Here is a 26,177-nt window from a genome sequence, read left to right on the forward strand (position 1 = left end):
CGTGCCGCGCCCTGACCAGAAAAGCTGCATCTGACTTTGAGGATGACCGAAATCAGCGCCTTGCAGCAGCACGAGACCGATGCCACAAAGCTGTGTATGCACCTGTTACAACAACCGCCATTCCATGTCCAACCTGCAACTGCATGTGTGCTTCGTCCTTCAGCTTCCAAAACCACAGATGAATGCACAATGCTTAGTCTTCCTCGGACCCCGAGAGACAACCATCACTTAAGTATATTTACTTGCTCAAAGGTAATTTATTTACTTGGATTTTCAGAAGACATTTGATTAAAACTGAGAAGCCATTTAAAGAAGATTATGGATTATAGAATTAGTGATAAATTAACTTGCATGATAGTAAATTGGCTTACTGATAACAAGACAAAGGTAGTTATACTTAGCAAAGTTTCTAACGGCAGGCTTTGATTCACGAAGCTCTCAAAGGTCTCTTCCACCGCATCTTTGTTGTTTGGAATATTCATGAGCGATATGTGGTCGACTATCAGTAAATTTGCTGATAACATTCAACTGCTTGACCAGGTGAACAGTGTCAGAGATATTAACAGTGTTCATAAAAGATTTGGACAAATTTAGTATTTGGATTAGATGATGGCAGATGGATTTTAATATGGATTAAAGTAAGATAGTACACTAGAACAAGAAGCCCAAAACACACTTACAAGTTGAAAGATAGCTATAATCAAAAGTGAAAAAGGAAAAAGATGCATAAATCACTACAGTTAGGTCACATGTGGGGTATTGTGTGCAATTCTGACTTCTTAACAGAGGAATGTGGAGGCTATGGAAAGGGTACACAAGATATTTATCAGGATGCTGATTCAAGGTGAGAGGGAGAAAGTGCAGGAGATGTTTTTAAGCAGATAGAGATACAGATACATTGAAACATGCAGTGAAATGTGTACTTTTTGTGCCAATGTCCAACACAGTCCAAGGATTGCAATGGTGGCAGCCGGCGAGTGCTTCACACTTCCAGCAGCAACAGAGCATATTCATAACTCACTGACCTTAACCATAATCCTTGGCATGTGGGAGGGCGTACAAACTCCTTACAGACAGGGGTGGGAATTAAAGCCTGATTTTACAACTGGCGCTGTAAAACAATGCGCTAACTACAATGGTACTGTGCCTAGAATAGGCTGTTAGGGGGAGTTGTGAAGCAGATATGATAGTGGTGTTGAAGAAGCTGTTAGATTCACACATAAAAATTGGAAAATGGAGAGATATGGATCACGCATAGGCAGAAGAGAATTGTTTTAATTTGGCATCATGTTCGCTGCAGATATTGTGGGCCAACAGGTCAGTTCCTGTACTATATCGTTCTGCTTATTGTATGTCTTTGATGTTATTGATAGTCACTGTGTATCCAGGCAATGTGAAGCTGTTATAAATAATGTCTATCACAAATTTTGAAATAATATTTTATACAGGATGGAAACATTTCATGCAATTGTTGTACTGAACCAGCTAAAAAGCATATCAAAAACACTCAAACACTAATCCCTCCTACCTATGCCATGTCCATATCCCTCCATTTTCCTTGCATCCATGTGCCTATCCAAATATCTCTTAAAAACATCTAATATATTTGTGTATATAGTATATATAAAGTATATCAGATACTTGGATTCTCAATCCTCAAATATGAATTCAGCAGCTGTTGAAATTTAGATTAATATTGATTAATAAATTAAATAATCCCCGAATGGGGGAAAATGCTGGATAAAGTGACCACAGTTATAGATTCTGTAAACCCCATGCAACATAGGCATATGAATAGGGCATTCAAACTCTTGTATATGCTCCATTATTCAATTAGATTGGGATTCATATGACTATAACCCTAACTCCAGGTTCTCCCCTATCCCTTAACTTTTCATTCCATGTTTGTGAAGATTTTATCTACAAATTCAAAGACTCTGCTTCCACCACCATTTAGGGAGGAGTTCTAAAGACTTACAACCTACTGAAAGACAAAACTTTGCCTAGCCTCTGTCTTAAACTGGTGACCCTATTCTTATTCCTAGTTTTAGATTCTCTCACATCCACCCTAACAGAATATAGTATTAATGATAAGGCACTTGGCAGCGTAGAGGATCAGAAAGATCTTGCGTTTCATGTCCATAGGACACTCAAAGCTGCTGCGCAAGTTGACAGTCTTGTTAAGAAGGCATACGGTGTGTTGGCATTCACCAACCGTGGGACGGAGTTCAAGAGCCGTGAGGTAACATTACAGAACATTACAGCTGTACAAGACCTTGGTTAGATCCCACTTACAGTACTGTGTTCAGTTCTGGCCACCTCACTCCAGGAAGGATGTGGATACTATAGAGAGAGTGCAGAGGAGATTTACAAGGATGTTGCCTGGATTGGGGAGCATGCCTTATGAGAATAAATTGAGTGAACTTTGCCTTATCTCCCTGAAGTGATGGAGGATGAGAGGTGACCTGATAGGGGTGTACAAAATAGTGGGAGGCATAGATTGTGTGGATTAGCTAGAGGCTTTTTCCCAGGGCTGAAATGGCTAACACGAGGGGGCATAGTTTTAAGGTGCTTGGAAATAGGTAGAGGGGATGTCAGAGGTAAGTTTTTCACAAAGTGTTGGGTGCTTGGAATGCATTGCCAGCAATGGTGGCGGAGGTGAATACATAGGGTCTTTTAAGAGCCTCTTAGATAGGTACATGGAGCTTAGAAAAATAGTGGGCTATGCAGTAGGGCAATTCTGTGCAGTTTCTAGAGTGGGTTACATAGTTGGCACGACATTGTGGGCCAAAAGGCTGTAATGTGCTGTAGATTTCTATGTTTTATGTTCTTCAGTACCCTACACGTTCCTCCACACCACACAATATACTTCCATTTGTTTTATATTCCCTTGCCTTTTTGCAATTTTCCTAGTGTGTTACACCACCATTTGGATTAAACTTCATTTGCCAGTTTTCTGCCCAACTGATCAAACATTCTATAACTGCCTACAGCCTAAAGCCCTCACCCCCACCATCAATCATATAACTATTTTGTAAACATAATTATCAAACGCCCAATATTAACAGCTAATTCAAGAGAGTTTTACACGAAATCAAGGGATTGTGCATTGTGCCTGTGTCAGCCTTCCAGGCACAAAAGCACCAATTAGCATTGTGATAGTTCCTTTTGTACTTGCCTGTTATCCATCAGCCTCCGCATCCAACACATTATCCTCTGCAATATCTGTCAGCTCCAAAGGGATCCTACCACTAAACATACCTTTACCTACCCCACCTCTGCTTTCCACAGAGAACACTCCCTCTACATTTCCCTTGTCCATTCGTCCCTCCCCATTAATCTCCCTCCAGGCGCTTATCTCTGCAGAGCCTAAAGGCCAATTTATACTTGTGTGTCAAATCATCGCCGTAGGTACGGTGTCGCCGCGTACCCTACACCGTACTCTACGTCTTACCCTATGCCTTAGCCTGGTGTGCACCTCCCCTAAAATGTAACTACGCGTCGCGGCGGCGCAGACTGCACAACTGTGATTGGTCCGCTTTGTAGCATCGCATTTCCTCCTGCACTGCAATAGCTTCCCATTGGGCGACAGAAGGGCAGGGAAGGAACTCTGACTGCAATGCTTTCCATAAAGCTTTACAGACCTCTGAAATTATGGAGGACCCTGTGCTTGACGCCAGTTTGTACCTAGCTGCTACAGCCTGTTGACTTCCACCTGAAGCTCAAACTCGAATGGTGATTGCCAGTCTCTGAATATACTGTGCGTACGCTGATGCAAAATAAATGGTTGGAGACAATGAACCAAATCGTCAGATATACCTGCCGACATCTGAAAATATTTGAAATGCATTTCCTCGTCCATGTCTCTCAGTGGCCGGACAAGCACAGAAAATTCACCCTCCTTCAGTTTCAGTCGCCATTGTTTGAAGTTTGAACACAGTGGCATGGAAACCCCACCGCCAACTAGCGTTTTGTCGTTGAATTGCAGAGCGATGCAGACACACCAACGCAGAAGTATAAATGCTCACAACGGCGTAGCCCACTTGCGTAGGCTACGGCGTAAGCTAGTATGCACAGATATAAATCACCTTTTAGTGCTACACCTGCCTATATGCTTACTCCCTTGCCTCCAAGCAGGGCCCCAGGCAGTCCTTCCAGGTGAGACAGCACTCCAAGCTGAAAATCTTCTGGAGTCGTCTATTGTGTCTGGAGCTTCCAATGTGGTCTCCTCTACATTGCTGAGATCCATTGTAAATTGGAGGACCACTCTATCGAACACACCCGTCACACCTGGGACTTCCCAGTGGCCGAATGTATTACTTCCAATACCCAATCCTGTTTTGACATTTTGGTCCATGGGTTTCTCTTGTGCCAAGATGAGGCACCTCGGGGTGGAGGAGCAACACTTGTATACCTCGTATACTGCTTGGGTAGCCTCCAAACTGATGGCATGAGTATCAACTTTTTCCTTCTCCCTGGGTTCCATCCTCCTATGGTTCACTCTCCTCTCCTATCAGATTCCTTCTTCTCCAGCCCTTGAGCTTTCCCACCCACCTCAGTCCTGAAGAAGGGTCTTGGCCCAAAATGTGGACTGTCTATTCATTTCCATAGTTGCTGCCTGCGTCCCTGCAGCTCAAATGTGGCCCAAGTGCAGAGCTGGAGACACTGAAGTGGGTCGATAGTTCACAGACTTTAATGTGATTAGCGTAAAAAGGGGTAAGAAAACAATAAGCACTAGGCCAAATAGGGCCGCTAACTAAAACTCTCAAATGGAAAAATGAAACCTATACTGCGGCTGAAAAGAACAACTAAAATATAAAACGAATACCGCTAGTCTTGCGAGTCAGATGACTCGACAGTCCAATCTCTCAGGCAGGGCTAAATTCAAAAAGGCAGCAAAGTGTTGCTGAGCTGAGTCCAAGTCTCGACAAGCACTGCAACGACAAGTACGAGTTAAATATGATTACAATGAGCTGACACGTGAATATTCACAAGCGCAATTGCCGTATCTACTGTGCTGCCGAATCCGTGGATGTGACAGCCTGGCCTGCTGAATTCCTCCAGCATTCTGTGTGTGCTGCTGTCAAGGTTGTTTCCTACCACTGAGAGAATTACGGGTTTAAGAACATAGAACATCACTCAGTGGCCACTTTATTTGACCCACCTTTACACCTGCTTATTAATGCAAATATCTAAATCAGCCAATCATGTGGCTTTAACTCAATGCATAAAAGCATACAGACATGGTCAAGAGGTTCAGTTGTTGTTCAAACCAAACATCAGATTGGGGAAGAAATGTGATCTGAGTGACTTTGACTGTGGAGTGATTATTGGTGCCAGACAGGGTAAGGAGTATTTCCGAAATTACTGATCTCCTGGGATTTTCATACACAACATCTTACAATTTAGTGAATGGTATAAAAAAAAATCCAGTGAGCAGCAGATCTGTAGTTAATGAGAAAAGTCAGATGAGAGAATGGCCAAACTGGTTCAAGCTGACGGAAAGTGGCAGTATCTCACAACAGTGGTGTGCAGAAGAGCATCACTGAACCCACAACATGTCAAACCATGAAGTGGATGAGCTACGGCAACAAAAGACCATGAGTATATACTCATAGTGCCGGCTGGTGATGTAGTGGCATCAGTACCGGTCTTCAAGGTGAATGGTCCTGAGTTTGAATCCGGCTGGCTCCTTGCACACTTTCCATCCGTGCTGGGTTGAGCATTGAGCTTGCAACCTGGCTTCACTTTTAACAAAAATCGTCAAATGCTACAGAAACGACAAATGCCACCTAATGTGACACAAGGAGTAGAAAGGGTCAGCAAACAAAAATGATACACTCAGTGGGAACTTTATTATTTACAGGAACCTAGTAAATTGGCCTGAGTGTAGAACATGGAACTGTACAGGCCACTACCGAAAGATACTGTAAGGCAACATGGATGATCTGCAGACACTTGCGTCAGACAGGGTAAGCTGACCATTAAATGAAACGTTCGCTGAGCCCTTTTTCTCTGTTTCCATAGGAAGCATTCAGGTGTTTTCCATAATTTTTTTCTGGAATAATTATAGGGTTATTATAGAAACACGAGAAACTGCAGGTGCTAGAATTTGGAGAATCAAGATGCTGGAGAAACTTTGCAAGGTCAGACAACATCTGTGGAGAGAAAAGGACAGGCAGATTTAAGGTTTGACCCTTCATCTGAAATGTTTTATAGGTTGCTTACGGTAGCGTGGTAAAAGCTCATGTGTGTTCACATCTCATAATGGTGGTGGAAAGTCTAAATTTTCAGTAGCAGTGACAAAGAAAGGATTGGTCCCTTCTTCATACCCTTCAGGGAAGGAAATCTGTCCTATTTGACTTCCAGCAGCCCTCTGAAATGGACTCATTTCACGGGTCAACTAGGCATAGGCAATAAATACTACCCTCGCAGTGATGTCCACAGCATGGTAAATGGATTAATGAGAACAAAGCAATGTTTCGCTATGTCACATTGCAAGATTATTGGTGCAATTCCTCACTTGGAAATGTTTCCTGTTTGTGCTGCTGAAGATCTGGACTAAGTCTCAAGCAATAAAACATTTGATGGCATTTTCCTGACTTTTTACCCCTCACCACCACCAAAATAATTGATTAAATGATAGGTTGAAACAAAGGTTCAAGTTAAAGTGATAAATATTTATAGAACACAGTAGTTCACACCACTAGAATGAGGTACCTGAGGCAGACACGTGGAATTAAGGACTTGTTAGGCAGTTTAATAGCACTAAATTCACTTTATTAATAGTTGATTGTTTGATGTACTACGCTGCAAGTGGGACACAGACAGCTGAAGGCATATCTGCTGACAATGAAGATGGAATGCATAGAGCTTGGAGGTCATTTTGCAGTTGAAGGAATGTGGAATAAGTCGGAGCAAACCTGTGTATGGCTTTGCCATGAGAAGAATAATTTTGGATTTGGGTCAAGGAGAACCCAGAGATGAACCCTTGATTTGTGAGGAGAAATGTGGTCCATTTCGGTCACACTGCTGGTGAAAGGAGGTCAGAGGAAATTTATGAGGATGTTGCCAGGACTTAAGTGAGAGAATTTTGGGAGTGGGACATTATTCATTGGAGCATAGGAGAACGAATGGAGATCTTTTTCATGGTGTGCTCTCGAAGGACTGGACCCAGATGCGGAGGAGTGGCAGACTTTCTCTGTCATGGAGGTTGCTGGCAACTACTTAACCCAGGAGCTGTGAATGGCAGGCTCACAACTCGAACCAGGAGCAGGGGAATGGCAGGATCCCCAGGAAGAGACGGAACCGAGAGGTTCCACATCGGAATCCAACCGAGCCTTGGAGGAGCGACTGAGCGATGCCACAAAACAATTCATTCTCTCTGACACAGTGACCAACCCCTCCCCAAGGCACTGAATCAGAGTCTTCTTTAAACAGTCATAGAATGCAGGAAATGTGCCAGCCACAATTAACTTGACGAGATTAAACCGAAAACAAAGGGTTTAACAACTCTAAGGTACTGATAAGTAAATGCAGGTGCTCAAAAACCCGAGAAGCTCAATGCTCTATAGCAAGCCGCACGGCTCATTATAGTCCTACAGTGGCATATAAAATCATGAGCGGTATAGACAAGTTGAATGTGTAGTCTTCTTTTCTCAATATTGGGGAATTGAGAACTAGAAGACGTAGGTTTAGGGTGAGAAGGGAGAGATTTAGTTGGAGCATGATGGGGTACCTTTTTCACCATATTTGATGAGTTTCCAGAGGAAGTGGTTGAGCTAGCTACATTAACACCATTTAAAAGGTACCTGGACAGATACAAGGAGAGGAAGGATTTTGAGGGATATTGGCTATAGCAGGTAAATGGGACTAGCTTAGATGGGACCCTTGGTCAGCGTGGGCTAGTTGGGCTAAAGGGCCTGTGTCCAAGCATACACAGCATCCAGATTATGCTTTCTTCTTATTGCTGCCATTTGCAAATGAGGTACAGGAGTCTTAGGCCCCACATCACCAAGTTTAGGAACAGTTATTGCCCTACAACCACGAGGTTCCTGAACCAGCGTGGGTAACTTCACTCACATCATTGAAACAGAAATCTGCAGCACATTACAGGGCCTTTGGCCCACAATGTTGTGCCAACTATGTAACCCACTCTAGAAACTGTCTAGAATTTCCCTAAAACATAGCCCTCTGTTTTTCTAAGCTCCATGTATCTATTTAAGAGTCTCTTTAATTAAGGCATCCGTTACTCTTGCGAGACCATGGATCTGCATCTGGAAAGTCTTCACTCTCCAGGGCACAGGCCTGGGCGAGGTTGTATGGAAGACCAGCAGTTGCCCATGCTGCAAGTCTCCCCTCTCCATAACACCACTGTTGTCCAAGGGAAGGGCATTAGGACCCATACAGCTTGGCACTGGTGTCGTCACAGAGCAATGTGTGATTAAGTGCCCTGCTCAAGGACACAACACGTTGCCTCGGCTGGGGCTTGAACTCACGACCTTCAGGTCACTAGTCCAATGCCTTAACCACTTGGCCATGTGCCCACAAATCTCTTTAAAGACCCTATTATATCTGCCACTACCAGCTTCGCTGGCAGTGCATTCCACGCACCCACAACTTTCTGTGGAAAAACTTACCTCTGACATCCCCCTTGTACCTACTTCCAAGTACCTTAAAACTATGTTAGCCATTTCAGCCCTGGGAGAAAGCCTCTGGCTATCCACATGATCAATGCCTCTCATCTTATACACCTCTATCAGGTCACCTCTCATCCTCTGTCACTCCAAGGAGAAAAGGCCAAGTTCACTCAACCTATTCTCATAAGGCATGCTCCCCAATCCAGGCAACATCCTTGTCGATCTCCTCTGCACACTCTCTATAGTGTCCACATCCTTCCTGTAGTCAGGTAATCAGAACTGAACACAGTACTCCGGGTGGGGTCTAACCAAGGTCTTAACACTGAACTAATCCCACAACCTGTAGACTCACTGTCAATGACTCTACAACTCCTGTTCTTAGTATTTTTTTATTTACTTACCTTTATTGTTATTACTGCTTTTTTGTATGTGCAGATTGTCTTTTGCACATTGGTTGCTTCTCATTTTTTTTAAATGCTTTTTTTCATTCTTTCTTTTGTATTTCTTTTTTGTACTGTGAACACCTTCAAGTAAATGAATCCTGGAGTAGTATATACATACTTTAACAATAAACTTACTTTAAACTTTGAAATGAGAAAGCTAGTCTAAGAAACTATCAAAGGAAAGCACAAACCACCAGATCAGGAGCAACAGCTTGAAAAGATAATCCATTGAAAAGTGATCTGAAGGGGCTTCATGAACAAGACCAGCAAACCAATTACAGAAGCAAGCAGATACAAAACAAAGGTCAGCCTACTTAAGTCCATTACTGATCCTCTTTTTGACCTGTTACAATTTGATCTTACAGTGTATTGCTCAGTTGAGGATGCAGCTCACATTTGGAATCCTCCAACAACTAGAGTTACATTAAGTATATACAGTGTCTATAAAAAGTATTCATCAACCCCCCCCCCCCCGAAGTAATTATCTTGTTTTACATCATTAAATCATAGTGGATTTAATTTGGCTTTTTTAATCACTGATCAACAGAAAGACTCTTTCGTGTCATAGTGAAAACAGATCTCTACCAAGTGATCTAAATTAATTACAAATATAAAACAAAGTAATTGATTGCATTAAGTATTCACCCCCTTCAAGTCAGTATTTAGTAGATGCACCTTTGGCGGCTGTTAGTGTGGATAGATCTCTATCAGCTTTGCACATCTGGACATTGCAATGTTTCCCATTCTTCTTTACAAAACTGCTCAAGCTCTGTCAGATTGCATGAGGATTGTAAGTGAACTGCCCTTTTCTCACTGTTACCATCAGGTAGGAGATACAGAAGCCTGAAGGCACACACTCAGTGATTCAGGAACAGCTTTTTCCCCTCTGCCATCCGATTCCTAAATGGACATTGAACCCTTGGACATACTTCACTTTTTTTAATATACAGTATTTCTGTTTTTTTGCACATTTTTAAAATCTATTCAATAGATTTATACTGTAATTGATATACTTGTTTATTTATTATTATTATTTTTTATATATATTATGTATTGCATTGAACTGCTGCTGTTGCTAGGTTAACAAATTTCACATCACATGCCGGTGATAATAAACCTGATTCTGACACAAGTCCAGCCAAAATTCTGGATACTGACTTAACCACTCCAGGACATTAACTTTGTTGTTTTTAGCCATTCCCGTGTAGCTTTGGCTTTATGCTTGGGATCATTGTCTTGCTGGAAAACAAATCTTCTCCCAAGTCGCAGTTCTCTTGCAGACTGCATTAGATTTTCCTCCAGGGTTTCCCTGTATCTTGCTGCATTCATTTTACCCTCTACTTTTACAAGCCTTACGGGGCCTGCTGAAAGTGAAGTATTCCTCACAGCATGATGCAGCCACCACCTTGCTTCACGGTAGGGATGAAGTGTTTTTGATGATGTGCAGTGTTTGATGGACAAAAAGCTTAATTTTGGTTTCATCAGACCATGGAAGCTTCTTCCAGCTGACTTTGGAGTCTCTCACATGCCTTCTGGCAAACTCTATTTAATGGGAGTTTTTTTTCATTCATGGGTTGCTCTTTGCCACCCTCCTATAAAGCTGTGACTGGTGAAGCACCTGAGTAAGTTGTATGCGCAGTCTTTCCCATCTCAGCCACTGAAGCTGGTAACCCCTTCACAGTTGTCATGGGTCTCTTGGTGGCCTCCCTCACTAGTCCTCTTCTTGCAAGGTCACTCAGTTTTTGAGGATTGTATGCTCTAGGCAGATTTACAGTTGTACCATATTCTTTCCATTTCTTGATGATTGAGTTAACTGTACTCCAAGGGATATTCAGTGACTTGGAAATTTTCTTGTATCCATCTTCTGACTTGTGCTTTTCAATGAACTTTTTGTGGAGTTGCTTAGAGTTTTCCTTTGTCTTCATCGTGTAGTTTTTGCCAGAATATTGACTCACCAGCAGTTGGACCTTCCAGATACAGGGATACTTTTACTATAATCAATTGAAACAGCTTGAATGGTGATCGCCATTTATCTAATTATGTGACTTCTGAAACTAATTGGCTGCACTAGAGATATTTGGTGTGTCATTTTAAATGGGGGTAAATACTTATGCAAACAATTATTTGGTGTTTTATATTTGTAATTAATTTAGGTCACTTTGTAGAGATCTGTTTTCACTTTGACACAAAAGCATCTTTTCCTGTTGTCAAAAAGCCAAATTAAATCCACTGTGATTCAATGTTGTAAAACAATAAAACAGGAAAACTTTCTGGGGGGAGGAGTGAATACTTTTTATAGGAACTCCATGTGAGGATCTTGTTTGTGGAATTTTAGCTCTGCCTGTAACACTATTGTTCCAAGTTGCTCCACAGCAAGCTAGCTGTACCCTGCAGTATCTGTCGGTAGATTACGAACTTTCTGACAGGAAGGAAGCAGGATGCAAGGCTTGGCTCATACTTCTCTGATCCAGTGTTTATAAGCACTGGCTCTATCGAGGGCTATGCTCTTTCACCCCTCTTTCTCTCACTTTATACAAATGACTGCCTCTACGGACAAATCTGTTGAAAGCCTGAAGTTCGCAGATAGCATGACTGTAGTTGATGTGACCTGCTGTCAGAGAGTAGGCCATCTTGCAGCATAGTGTGCTTGTAACAATTTGTAGCTTGAAGTTTCAAAACAGTGAAAACTTGGATCGACTTCCACTGGCAGCCTTCTACATGTCCCCTTCCCACCCCCCAGAATTTCATGCTCCGACTGTGCCTGTGGTTGAATCACTCCAATTCCTGAGGACTACCACCAACAGTACATTGAAGAGGGACAAGCATATTACGCTCATCACTAGGAAAGCCCAGCAGAGATTGTTCTTCCTGCACTATCTTAGGAGACTTAACATCTCAGGAAGTATCCTGATGAATTTTTACTCAGCCATCATTGAGAGTGTTGTGACTACCTCGATTGCCATTTGGTTTCTCGTTGCCTTCTCCCTCTCCAAGTCCACATTACAGCGAGTGATCCACTCAGCGGAGAAAATCATTGGCTGTCAGCTACCATCATTAAAAGACCTGTCCATCACCAGAGCAAAGAAAAGAGCTGATAAAAATCACTGCTGATTCTACCCACCCTAGCAGTCACCTATTCCACTGATTCTCATCAGGGAGATACTACAAGTCCATCACCACCAGGACTACATGTCCTCTCTGTAGCTTCCTCCCTATAGCTATCCAGCTTCTCAACAAAACTCACTCGGGTAAATACCCCAACTGTCCCTGCACAATATCCATTAAATGGTCTTTTCTGTTCTCCTTGTGGATAATTGATTCTGTTCATGTGCTCACATTTATTTAAGTTTGATAATTGATGTTTCTATTTGTGACCATTCTGCTAATTGTTGATTGTTCATGGCTGTTTGCACTATTGTCTCCTAAATTTTTGGTTGCCATTGCATTGTCTGTTGTGGTATTTTTGTGTTTTATGCTTTGTACTGAACTACAATTAATTCTGGTATGTTTCTTGTACTGGGAATAAAGTGATTCTGAAATGTAACCACAAGACCACAAGACAAAGGAGCAGAAGTAGGCCATTCGGCCCATCGAGTCTGCTCCACCACTCCAACATGAGCTAAACTATTCTCCCATCTAGTTCCAATTTCTGGCTTTTTCCCCATATCCCTTGATACCCTGACTAATTAGGTACCTATCAATCTCCTCCTTAAACACCCTCAATGATCGGGCCTCAACAGCTGTATGTGGCAACAAATTCCATAAATCCATGACCCTCTGGCTAAAAAAATTTCTCATCTCTGTTTTAAATGGGTACCCTCTAACTCTAAGACTGTGGCCTCCTGTCCTGGACTCACCCACCAAGAGAAGCAGCCTTTCCACATCTACTCTGTCCAACCCTTTCAACATTTGAAATGTTTCTATGGGTTCCCCTCTCATTCTTCTATACTCTAATGAATACAGTCCAAGAGCCGACAAACGCTCCTCTTATGTTAACCCCTGCATTCCAGGAATCATCCTTGTAAATCTTCCCTGAACTCTCTCCAACATCAGTACATCCCCTCTGAGATAGGGGGCCCAAAACTGCACACAGTATTCCAAATGAGGTCTCACTAATGCCCCATAGAGCCTCATCAACACCTCCTTACTCTTATATACTATTCCTCTTGAAATGAATGCCAACATAGCATTTGCTTTCCTTACTGTCGATCCAAGCTGGTGGTTAACCTTTAGGGTATCCTGCACGAGGACCCCCAAGTCCCTTTGCACTTCCGATTTTTGAATTTTTTCCCCATCTAAATAATAATCTGCCGATTATTTCTTCTTCCAAAATGTACAACTGTACATTTCTCAACATTGTATCTCATCTGCCATTTCTTTACCCACTCTCCTAAACTGACCAAGTCTCTCTGCAACCTTTCTGTTTCTTCTACACTTCCTGCTCCTCCACTTATCTTGGTGTCATCCGCAAATTTAGCCACAAAACCATTTAATCCATAATCTAAATCATCGATATACATTGTAGAAAGAAGCAGCCCCAACACCAACTCCTGCAGAACACCACTAGTAACCAGCAACCAATCAGAATAGGATCCCTTTATTCCCACCCTTTGCTTTCTGCCTATCAGCCAATGCTCCACCCATTTCAATATCTTTCCTATAATTCCATGGGCTCTCATCTTATTAAGCAGCCTTATATGCGGCACCTTATCGAAGGCCTTTTGAAAATCCAAATACACAACATCCACAGCCTCTCCCTTGTCAATCTTATTCGAGATTACCTTGAAAAATTCCAATAGGTTGGTGAGACAGGATCTTCCCTTCATGAAACCATGCTGGCTTCGGCCTATCTTGTCATGCACCTCGAGGTATTTCATAACCTCGTCCTTGAGGATTGACTCCAATAACTTTCCAACTACCAATGTCAGACTAATAGGTCTGTAATTTTCTTTTTAACCTTCAGGGTGAGTTGGAAACCAACGGGAACTCATCACACTAATTTAATGTAGAATGAAATATCCCAGCAAAAGCTTACTTTGGACCTGATGATAAGTATTCCACAATTCTGGAGACAGCTTTGCCGGTACAACAGTAAACTCTTTAAGGTTGCTGCTGCTAATATTTAAAATGAAGTAGTTTGTGATTTGGCAAGGCAAAGTTTACGGCTGGAGCTCTTCCAAAGTCATTAGAGTGAAAAGTGGGAACAAAAAGCAGCAGTCAAACTTAATGCTCGACTTGAGCATCTCCTGGAGAGGAAGGTTGCTCTTTTCAGGAAAAAGTGTTCACTTACTAAGAGCAGTCCCTATGCTATTGGAGGAGGTAGAATATAGAATCACTGCAGCACTTGGCCATTGAATGAATTTACACAAGGCTGTGTGCTTAGTCCCCTGCTCCACTCGCTTTATACTTATGGCAGTATGGCTAAGCATAGCTCCAATACCATAATCGATTTTGCTGATCAGACTACTGTCATTGGCTGAATCAAAGGTGGTGACGAATCGACAGTATGTAGGAGGGAGATTGAAAATCTGGCTGAGTGGTGCCATAACAACAGCAAGACCAAGGAGCTGATTATTGACTTCAGGAGGAGGAAAATGGAGATCCATGAGCCAGACCTCATCAAGGGATCAGAGGTGGAGAGGGTCAACAACTTTAAATTCCTTGGTGTTATCATTTCAGAGAAACTGTTTTGGTTCCAGCATGTAAGTGCAATTATGAAGAAAGCACAGCAGCACTTCTACTTACTTAGAAGTTTGCAAAGATTCGGAATGACATTTAAAACTTTGACAAACCTTGACATAGATGTGTGGTGGAGAGTATATTGACTGGCTGTATGAAAAGTTGGGGTAGAAACACCAAAGCCCTTGAATTGAAAATTCTACAAAAGGTAATGGATTCGGCCCAGCTCATCATGAGTAAAGCCCTTCCCCAGCATTGAGCAAACCTACACGGAGAAAAGCTGCATCCATCATCAGGGATCTGCACCACCCAGGTCATGTCCTCTTCCCGTTGCTGCGATCAGGAAGAAGGTACAGGAGCTCCAGGACTCTCACCATCAGGTTCAGGCACAGTTATTACCTATCAAACATCAGGCTCTTGAACCAAAGGGGATAACTTCACTTGCCCTATGACAGAAATGTTTCCACAACCTATGGACTGACTTTCAAGGCCTATTCATCTCATGTTCTGGATATTTATTGCTTATTTATTATTATGTTTTTGTACTTGCACAGATTGTTGTCTTTTGCACACTGGTTGGATGCCCACTTAGTGAGGTCTTTCACTGATTCTATTATGTTTATTGGATTTATTGAGTATGCCTGCAAGAAAGTGAAAATCGGAGTTGTATATGGTGACATACACGTACTTTGATAATTTACTTTTGAACTTTAACTTTTCAAAATCAGACCAGAGTCATAGTCATATAGCACAACAGCACAGAAACAGAAGCATTGACCCATCCAGTCTGTGCTGAACTGTTATTCTGCCTGCTCCCATCAACCCACATGTGGACCAGATCCTTCCATACACCACTGTCCATGTTTTTATCCCAACGTCTCTTAAATGTCGCAGTTGAACCCATATCCACCAGTTCAGTTGGCATCTCATTTCACACTCGCACCATCTTCTGAGAGATGAAATTCCACCTCAGGTTCCCCTAAAATATTTTGCTTTTCACCCTAAACCAGGGGTTCCCAATCTGAGGACAACAGACCCCTTGCTCAATGTTATTGGTCCAAGGCATAAAAACACTTTGGGAGCCCCTCCTCTGAACCTATGTCCTTCAGTTTTTGTCTTACCCAACCTCAGTGGAAATGATTTCTCCATGGCTGTAAAACAATATAATTATCCTTGTCAATGTGAGGAAGTTTGAAAGGTAATTTAGGTCACAAGTTATCTTTGTGCACTGATATACTTCCCAACACTACCTCATTATCTGCCGCACCAGTAACTTGCCTGATCTTTAATAGGCCTTCAAACAGGTCCTATCTTGCTTGTTTATACAACACCACTCCCTGCACCCATCCTTTCCATTCACCATTCTCTGTACCATGGGTACTAGCTTTGCTCACCTGGGGTACAACTGCCAACTCTCTTCCCTCAACTGCTCATGGAGCCAGCATCAATGGCTCCTTCTGGGTACGTTGCAATTTTATAACCATTACTGTTTAATAGTTTGTTGCTGTTTCCTACATTGCCAAAGGGATTATCTTTCAAATGAATTTCATTGGTTTTTAAGTACATTGAGACCTCTTGTGATTGTTCCAAATGTTATGGAATCGCAAGTATATGGCAAATGTTCCTTTATAATCCATTGGCAGTTTCCATGAGCCAATGAAATTTTAAAGATCAAGCCCAAGATGTGATAATAAAATGCAGATTGCATGGTTGCCTATGTTCATTGATGTAATGGTTTTAGTAATGGGATTCAGACAATTACACATACATAGGTTACATAGTAGAGACATAGATCTGTACAGCACAGAATGATGCCATTCATCCCAACTCATCCATGCCAAACAAGGTATCTATCCAAGCTGCTTCCACTTGCCTGCATCTGGTCCATATTCCATAAGACCATAAGAGATAGGAGCAGAATTAGCCCATTTGGCCTATCAAGTCTGCTCTACCATTATATCATGGCTGATCCACTTTCCCTCTCAACCCCATTTCTCCTGTTTTCTCCCATAAACGTTCATGTCTTTACTAATTAAGAATCTATTAACCTCTGCTTTAAATGCAGAGTCCTGGCCTCCACAGCTGCCACAAGTTTACCCTGCTCTGGCAAAAGATGCTACTTCTCACCTCTGTTCTACAAGGTATAAATGGACGTCCCTCTATTCTGAAATTGTGCCCTCTGATCCTAGATTCTTGCATTATAGGAAATGTCTACTCCACATCTGCTGCACCTAGGCCTGTCAACATTTGACAGATTTCAATTAGATTGCCCTCTCATTTTTCTAAATACCTGCAAGTATCGGCCCAGAGCTATCAAACACTCATAAAATAAACCTTTCATTCCTGGAATCATTCTCATCAACCTCCTTTGAACCCTCATCTTTTCTTAGATAAGGGACCTCACCAGTGCCTTACAAAACCTCAGCATTACATGCATTACATCCTTGCTCTTATAATCTAGTCCTTTCGAAATGAATGCTAACATTGCATTTGCCTTCCTCACCTCCAACTCAACCTACAATTTAACCTTTAGGAAATCCAGCATGAGGGCTCCCAAGTCCCTTTGCATCTTGGATTTAAGTATTTTCGGTCCCTTTAAAAAATAGTCAATCCTTTTGTTCCTTATATCACAGTGCATGATTGTACACTTTTTGACTCTATATTCCATCTGCTACTTCTTTTCCCATTCTCCTAATCTGTCTGAATCTTACTTCTGCAGCCTCCCTGATTCCTCAACACTACCCATCCCTCCACCGGTCTTGTACCGTCTCCAATTTTGGCCTCAAATCCATCAATTGTCATCCAAAGCATTGGCATATAATGTAACAAGGAGTGATCCCAACACTAACCCTTGCAGAGCACCACGAGTCACCAGCAGACAAGAAGAAAAAGTTCTTTTTATTCCTACTTTTTGCCTCCTGCCAATCAGCAGTACTCTCTCCAATCAGCAATACTCTCTCCATTCTTTCCTTTAATACCATGAGCTCTTACCTTGTTAAGCAGCCTCATGTGTGGCTCCTTGTCAAAGGCCTTCTGTAAAATCCAAGTACACAATATTCACCAATTTTCCTTTGTCAATCCTGCTTATTATATCCTCAAAGAATTCCAATGGATGTGTCAGGCAAGATTTTCCCTTTAAGAAACCATGCTGACTAAGGCCTATTTTATCACTTGCCTCCAGCAACCCTAAGAGCTCATCCATAACGAACAAGTCCAAATATCTCCCGGACCACTGAGGTCAGTCTATATGGCCTATAATTTCCTTTCTCCTGCCTTCCTCCTTTTTTGAAGAGTGAAGTGACATTTGCAATTTTGCAGTCCTCTAGAACCAAACTAAAACCTAGTGATTTTTGAAGGATCATTACTAATGCCTCCTCAATCTCTTCAGCTACCTCTTTCAGAACCCTGGGGTATAGTCCATTTCTCCAGATTTATTTACTCATTAATTATATTTTTATTTATTAAGATGCAGCGTGGAATTGGCTCTTCAGCCCCTTAGAGCCGCACTGCCCACTAATCCCCCTATTTAATCCATGGGACAACTTTACAATGACCAACTAATGCACCAAGGGGTACATATCTGGACTGTGGGAGGAAATTGGAACACCAAGAGGAAACCTCACAGTAATGGGGAGAACGTACAAACTCTTTACAGGCATCAGTGGGAATTGAAACCCGGGTTCCTGGCATTATAAAGCCTTGTGCTAACCACTACACTACCATGCCTTTCAGCTACCTTGAGAGCATTCATGTTCCCAAGCATCTTCTCCCTAGTAATACCAATTGCACTCACTTCTATCCCCTGACACTCTCGAACCTGTGGCATACTGCCAGTGTCTTCCACAGTGAAGACAGATGCAAGATAATTATTTAGTTTGTCTGCCATTTCCTTGTCTCTCATTACTACCTCTCCTGCGTCATTTTCCTGCAGTCCAATATCTACTCTCGCCTCTCTTTTACTCTTTACCTCTAAATCCATTTTATAGTTGTCCGTGTGTTTAAAATATTGTAATTGTTGCTACCTGTAGTAGGTCACTCTGTAAACAAACCATCTCTGTGAGGAAGTTCCATTCAGACTCCTTTTACATCTTTTCCCTCTCACCTTGAACCTAAGCTGCCGGTTTTAGATTCCCCTAGCTTGGGATAAAGACTGTGCCCCTAATGATTCTACATACCACTTTATAAGGTCACCACTCAATCTCCTGTGTTTAGGAAAGGAAATCCTAGCTTAACCAGCCTCTCATTATAATTCAAAAGCTCCAGTCCCGTTTGTGAATTATTTTTCTACCCTTTTCAGCATAACAGCATCCTTCCATTGCTTAGCAACCAATACTGTACACAACACTCCCAGTGTGATCTCACTAATGCCTAGTATAGGCGCATAATGATGTGCCACTTCCAGTGCTCAGTGCCGTGACTGATGATAACAGACGTGCCAAATGCCTCCAACACTGTCCTGTCTGCTAGGGGTGGGGGATGGTTTGGGGGACAGCCTACCAGGGAGAACCCACAGCGAGCAGGTCTCTGACACTGAGTCTGGCTCTGTGGCTCAGAAAGCAAGTGGGCAGAAAAGGAGTGCAGAAGTATTAGGGTTTTCCATAATTACGGGAGCAGACAGGAGAGTCTGTGGACATGATAAAGACACCTGGATAGTATTTTGCCTCCCAGGTGCCAGGGTCAGGGAAGTCTTGGATCGGGCCCACAGCATTCTGAAGGGGGGGGGTTTGAACAGCCAGAAATCGTGGTACATATTGGTACCAACGACATAGAAGAGAGGATATAGGGAGTTAGGTAGATGCTGAAAAGCAGGACTTCCAGGGTAGCAATCTCTGGATTGCTGCCTGTGCCACGCACCAGTGAGGGTAATAGTAGGACACAACATACGCAAAAATGCTGGAGGAGCTCAGCAGGCCAGGCAGCATCCATGGAAAAGAGTACACGCTGAAGGCGTGGATCAACATATGAAATTGAAGCCATTAGTGAGACTTGCTCAATATTCTGGGGTTCCGTTGATTTAGATTCAACAGAGCAGGGAGGATTAAAGGAAGAGGGGTGACATTACTAGTCAGGGAAAATGTCATGGCAGGTTTCAGTCAGGACAGACTGGAGAACACGTCTAGTGAGGCTTTATTGTGGAACTGAGGAATAAGAATTTAATGAGCCTACGTATATTACAGACCACTCATCAGTCTGGGGGATTATATTTACAAATTTGTAGAAAGATAACAGACTGTTGCAAGAAATACCGTATAAGGTTGGTATAATAGGTGATGTTGACTTTCCACATATTAACTGGGACACCCATACTGTAAAAGGACTAGATGGGATAGAGTTTGTCAAGTGTGTTCAGGAAAGTTTCCTTAATCAGTCCATAGAAGTCTGAACGAGAGAATATGCGATAGTTGATCTGCTATAAGGGAATGAGACAGGGCAGGTGACAGAAGTTCGTGTAGGGGATCACTTTGTATCTAATGACCATAATGCCATTAGTTTCATAGTAAATATGGAAAAAGATAGGTTTGGTTAGTGGGTTGTGATTCTAAAGGCAGGTAAAGGAGGTGCATAGCAGGTATAGTCAGGTGGGAACAAATGACGTACTTGTAGAACTAGGCAGGTTAAATGGACGGAAGGGGCTCTTTCTGGGCTGTACATTTCTGTGACTCTAAATAACAGGGAAGATAGACAAAGGGGAGTCAGTAGATGTTGTTTACATGGATTTTCAGAATGCCTTTAGCAATATGCTGCAAATGAGGCTGTTTAACAATAAGAGCCCTTGTTATTACAGGAAAGATACTAAAATGGGCAGAAGATTGGTTCACCTGCAAGTGACAAAGAGTTGGAATAAAGGAAGCCTTTTCTGGTTGGTTGCCAGTGCTTTGTGGTGTTCTTCAAGGGTTGGTGTTGGGACCACTTCTTTTCACGTTTTATATGAATGAGTTGGATGAAAGAATTGACAGCTTTGTTGCCAAGATTGTGGATAATATGAAGATGGGGGGGCAAGTAGTGTTGAAGAACACACACAAAATACTAAAGGAACACAGCAGGTAAAACAGCGTCTATCAGTGTTGAGGAAGCAGGGAGTGTGCAGAAGGACTTAGACAGATTGGAAGAGTGGGCAAAGAAGTGGCAGATGGAACATAGTGTAGGGAAGTATATGTTCATGCAATTTGGTAGAAGGAATAAAGGTGTAGGCTATTTCCTAAATGGGAAGAAAATTCAAAAATCAGAGGTGCAAAGGGATTTGGGAGTCCTTGTGCAGAATTTCCTAAAGGTTAACTTGCAGGTTGAGATAGTGGTAAGGAAGGCAAATGCAACATTAGCATTCATTTTGAGAGAACTAGACTATAAGAGCAAGGATGTAATTCTGAGGTTTTTTCAGGCACCGGAGAGGCCTCACTTAGCGTATTTGAGCAGCTTTGAGACCCTTATCTAAGAAAGGATGTGTTGACATAGACAGGATTCAAAGGAGATTCACGAGAATGATTCCAGGAATGAAAGGGTTAACATATAAGGAATGTTTCATGGTTCTGAGCCTGAACTTGCTCTCAAAATGAGGAAAGAATTCATTGAAACCTATCGAATATTGGAAGGTCTGGATAGAATGGATGTAGAGAGGATGTTTCCTATAGTGAGTGATTCCAGGACCAGAGCACAGACCCTCAGACTGGAGGGATGTCCATTTAGAACAGAGATGAGGAGAAGTTTCTTTAGCAGGATGTGTTTAATCCATGGAATTTATTGCCACAGGTGGTTGTGATGGCCAAGCCATTAAGTATATTTAAAGCAGGATCTCCCAGTGGCCACACATTTTAATTCCACGTCCCACTCCCATTCTGGTATGTCTATCCACGGCCTCCTCTACTGTAAAGATGAAGCCACACTCAGGTTGGAGGAACAAAACCTTATGTTCTGTCTGGGTAGCCTCCAACCTGATGGCATGAACATTGACTTCTCAAACTTCCACTAATGCCCCATCTCCCCCTCGTACCCCATTCGTTATTTATTTATATACACACATTCTTTTTCTTTCTCTCCTTTTTCTCCCTCTGTCCCTCTCACTATACCCCTTGCCCATCCTCTGGCTCTTTCCCCCCTCCCCCTTTTCTTTCTCCCTAGGCTTCCTGTCCCATGATCCTCTCATATCCCTTTTGCCAATCAACTATCCAGCTCTTGGCTCCATCCCTCCCCCTCCGGTCTTCTCCTATCATTTTGGATCTTCCCCTCCCCCTCCCACTTTCCAATCTCTTACTAGCTCTTCTTTCAGTTAGTCCTGACGAAGGGTCTCAGCCCGAAACGTCGACTGTACCTCTTCCTAGAGATGCTGCCTGGCCTGTTGCGTTCACCAGCAACTTTTATGTGTGTTGCTTAAAGTGGAGGTTGATAGGTTCTAGTCTAGACAGGGTATTAAACATTCTGGGGATAAAGCAAGAGAATAAGGTTGAGAAGGGCAATAAATCAACCACGATGGAATGGGAGAGCAGACTCGGTGAACTAAATGGCCCAATTCTGTACCTACGTCTTATGGTTTTATGGTCTCTCTGTTTAACACCCTCCAGTGCCGTACCATTTACTGTGTATATCCAATCAAGTTTGAATTTACAAATTTACGTGAGTTAAGTTCCATCTTTCACACAAGCAATCATTTTGGTTGCTTTGTGGTAAGGTGGTGGATTTCTGTTTTTGTGTTGGGGTTGACAGGTGCTGAAAAGGAGGGTCCTGCTAATCATGGAGCTCCAGCAAGACGGTGTTGAGCCTATGAATATGGCACAGACATAATTTGTGCAACCTTTCCATGGTTTCCTCAGTATTTCCATCTGTCCAGCAACCACAGAAATTAGGCCTCATTGAAATGAAAGAACTGCAGATACTGGAATAAAAACAGTAAGCATTGCAAACACTGAACAGGTGAGACAGCATCCATGGAAAGGGGAAGAAATTCAACATTCCTCGGCTGCTGACACTGTCTTACTGTTCACTGATGCTGTCTTACCTGTTGGGTATTTCCAGCAACTTCAGCTTTTATTCCTATATGGAGGGAAGTCAGAGGCCTGATGTCTGGTGTACACTGGAATTTGGAGGCCCGGATTGTCCTGGGGTTGGAATCTGTGTGTGAGTGGGTAGGAAGTTTGATTTTTAAAACGCTTACTAACTCTTCCTTCAGTTAGTCCTGACGAAGGGTCTCGGCCTGAAACGTCGACTGTACCTCTTCCTAGAGATGCTGCCTGGCCTGCTGCGTTCACCAGCAACTTGGATGTGTGTTGCAGGAAGCTTGATTTGTTGTTTTGTTGCTGTTGTTGGTGTAGTTGAATGTTGCGGAAATGCTATTATAGTGCCAGAATGTGTGGTAACACTTGCGGGATGACCCCAGTTCATCCTTGGGTTGTGATGGATGTTAATGCAAACATCGCATTTCACTGTACGTTTCACAGAATAATAAATTATTGAACCTGAATATAGTTCTGCCTGGCTAGCTTGAAGAAACTGGCAGCCAATAACAACCATTTAAGTTGGTTGATGCTGGTACTTTAACTCCAGCTCTAATGGGAGGACCTACATTCTGAAGCAATGGCAGCATAATTTTTTCTGACTTCTACACAGCAATCTATATGCATTATTTATTAACTCAGTGCAGCAGATAAACAGATACAGAATGTGGTAAAATGGTTAAAAGGAATTGATGGAAATGCTGATCTTGCGGTCACTAAATTATCAGCAGCAGCAAGCATGAAATCTCTTTGATCTGAGTGAGCCCCAGAGGTCAGCGCACCCTGACCCACTCAGTATGTTGGCCTTTTGCTATTGTTTCAATGCACTCCCACATTAACTTAAACTAGGCACCAATGCCTCTGTCTATCCCACAAATCCAGCTAATCTGCACAAAGGTGAAGGGCTATTGTTTCAGTTTTTTTTTAAAGCTGGTCGAATGCTGACAGTTCAGCAAACTGCCTTTTTTCTTCAGAGTGAGGACTCCAGCGCAGGAACTAAGGCTTCGTGAATTATAAAGATCCCACAATCATCTTCACTTTTCCAGGGTGTTGGACAGCAGTAAAGTATGTGGCTTCTCTGCCTCTGTTTCCTCTGCAGACACACTCTGCACGTTTTTTTTTGCCAAATGATAAATATCTTGGTTTTCCGTATTTGTTTTCTTAGAAAGCTGACCGTGCTGCTCTGAGATAATAGCAGTGGAAAGCCCTGGCAGAATGGAATCTAACGAAAACACCAGATGCTCTGTGTATTAGTGACACTTCTCATTGTTTGTGTTCAGGCCTATCAGCACGTCTTCTTATGCAGTATCTGCCGCAAATCAGCCAATAAATTTTTAAAGACAGTGAGACTGTAAGCCTCTCAACTTGACATCCTAGCTGACTTTCCGAGGAGTGGGGCTACACAGTTGAAGCCGCATTGGGAAACCATAACTTGAAGCATAGAAGCAACAGAATCTGAGAGGAGAATGCTTCAGCTATGATTTTTAAATTCACCAGGCACATGGCCTGGATTACCCTTTTTCAGACTTTGAACGAAACAGGGCGTGTTTCCATTAATCTTAGCATTTGATTTTTAACTCCCGGGTGGGAACACTCCAATGTGGTTGGCCAGAAAGTGACTGCTTGGCTGTGAAAGACTGACAGTGGGAGGCTACTGCCGGGGTTTTGCTGAGAGGATCCTTGCAAATAAATAAATGGTTATCTAGGAGCACCAAAATTGGGTGGATCATGGTGAGTGGAAGTGGTCTCACAACTCCTGTTCCTCTTCATCCAAAATAAGAATGTGCCTTCTGTTCTTGGTTCCTTTTCCTGATTGGTTATATAGATGTGAAAGACCCCACTGTGCTCATGCATGTTAAAATGGCACCAACAAGCAGCAAGAACATGCTTGGTTGGCAGTAAGAGGGGCTCTTCCAACAGTCAGATCTTTCCTGTGCTGTCAAAATTCCCAAAACATGCTGCTCTCATGCAGCAGTGGGGAGGAGATTGTCACCCTGCTCTTTGCAGATTGTGGATTTGCTAAGAGGATGTGGAGAAAGACACAAGCATCCTTGTTCATCCAGAGCAGCTGGGTAACACAGGGCTCTGTGATCTACAGGCTGTTCCCAGGGACACACACCAAGACTAACACCAAGAATTGTTAGATGATCATCATCTCTTTGTTCAATCCAAAACTTGTTGACCCTCCTGCACAACAAGATGTCGTAAGATGCTGACAACTGGCACATTTCAGCCGGTGAAAGAGGCTTCGTGGAGAAGATCCTCTGTCTCAGGTCCTTCCACTACAGGTCATAGACCATAAGACAAAGAAACAGAAGTCGGCCACTCAGCCCATCGAGTCTGCTCCACCATTTTATCATGAGCTGATCTATTCTCCCACTTAGTCCCACTCCCCCGCCTTCTCACCATAACCTTTGATGCCCTGGCTACTCAGATAGCTATCAATCTCTGCCTTAAATACACCCAATGACTTGGCCTCCACTGCTGCCTGTGGCAACAAATTCCATAGATTCTCCACCCTCTGACTAAAAAAATTTCTTCTCATCTCTGATCTGAATGGGCGCCCTTCAATCCTTAAGTCATGCCCTCTCGTACTAGACTCTCCCATCATGGGAAACAACTTTGCCACATCCACTCTGTCCATGCCTTTCAACATTCGAAATGTTTCTATAAGGTCCTCCTCATTCTTCTGAACTCCAAGGAATACAGTCCAAGAGCGGACAAATGTTCCTCATATGTTAACCTTCTCAGTCCCAGAATCATTTAGTGAATCTTCTCTGTATTCTCTCCAATGTCAGCACATCACTTCCTTAAATAAGGAGCCCAAAACTGCCCACAGTACTTCAAGTGAGGTCTTACCAATGCCTTGTAGAGCCTGGTAATCACATCATCACATCCCTGCTCCTATACTCTATTCCTCTAGAAATGAATGCCAACATTGCATTTGCCTTCTTCTCCACCGACTCAACCTGGAGGTTAACCTTAAGGGTATATTGCATGAGAACTCCCAAGTCCTGTTACATGTCAGAACTTTGAATTCTCTCCCCATTTAAATAATAGTCTGCCCGTTTATTTCTTCTGTCAAAGTGCATAACCATACAATTTCCAGCATTGTATTTCAATTGCCACTTCTTTGCCCGTTCTTCCAATCTAAGCAAGTCTCTCTGCAGACTGTCCGTTTCCTCAGCACTACCGGCCCCTCCACCTATCTTTGTATCATCAGCAAACTTAGCCACAAAGCCATCTATTCCATAATCCAAATCGTTGATGTACAACGTAAAAAGAAGCGGCCCCAACACGGACCCCTGTGGAACACCACTGGTAACCGGCAGCCAACCAGAATAGGATCCCTTTATTCCCACTCTCTGTTTCCTGCCAATCAGCCAATGCCCTATCCACGTATGTCACTTTCCCGTAATTCCATGGGCTCT

The sequence above is a fragment of the Mobula birostris genome, chromosome 2 (assembly GCF_030028105.1).
Source record: "Mobula birostris isolate sMobBir1 chromosome 2, sMobBir1.hap1, whole genome shotgun sequence".
Taxonomy (NCBI): Eukaryota; Metazoa; Chordata; class Chondrichthyes; order Myliobatiformes; family Myliobatidae; genus Mobula; species Mobula birostris.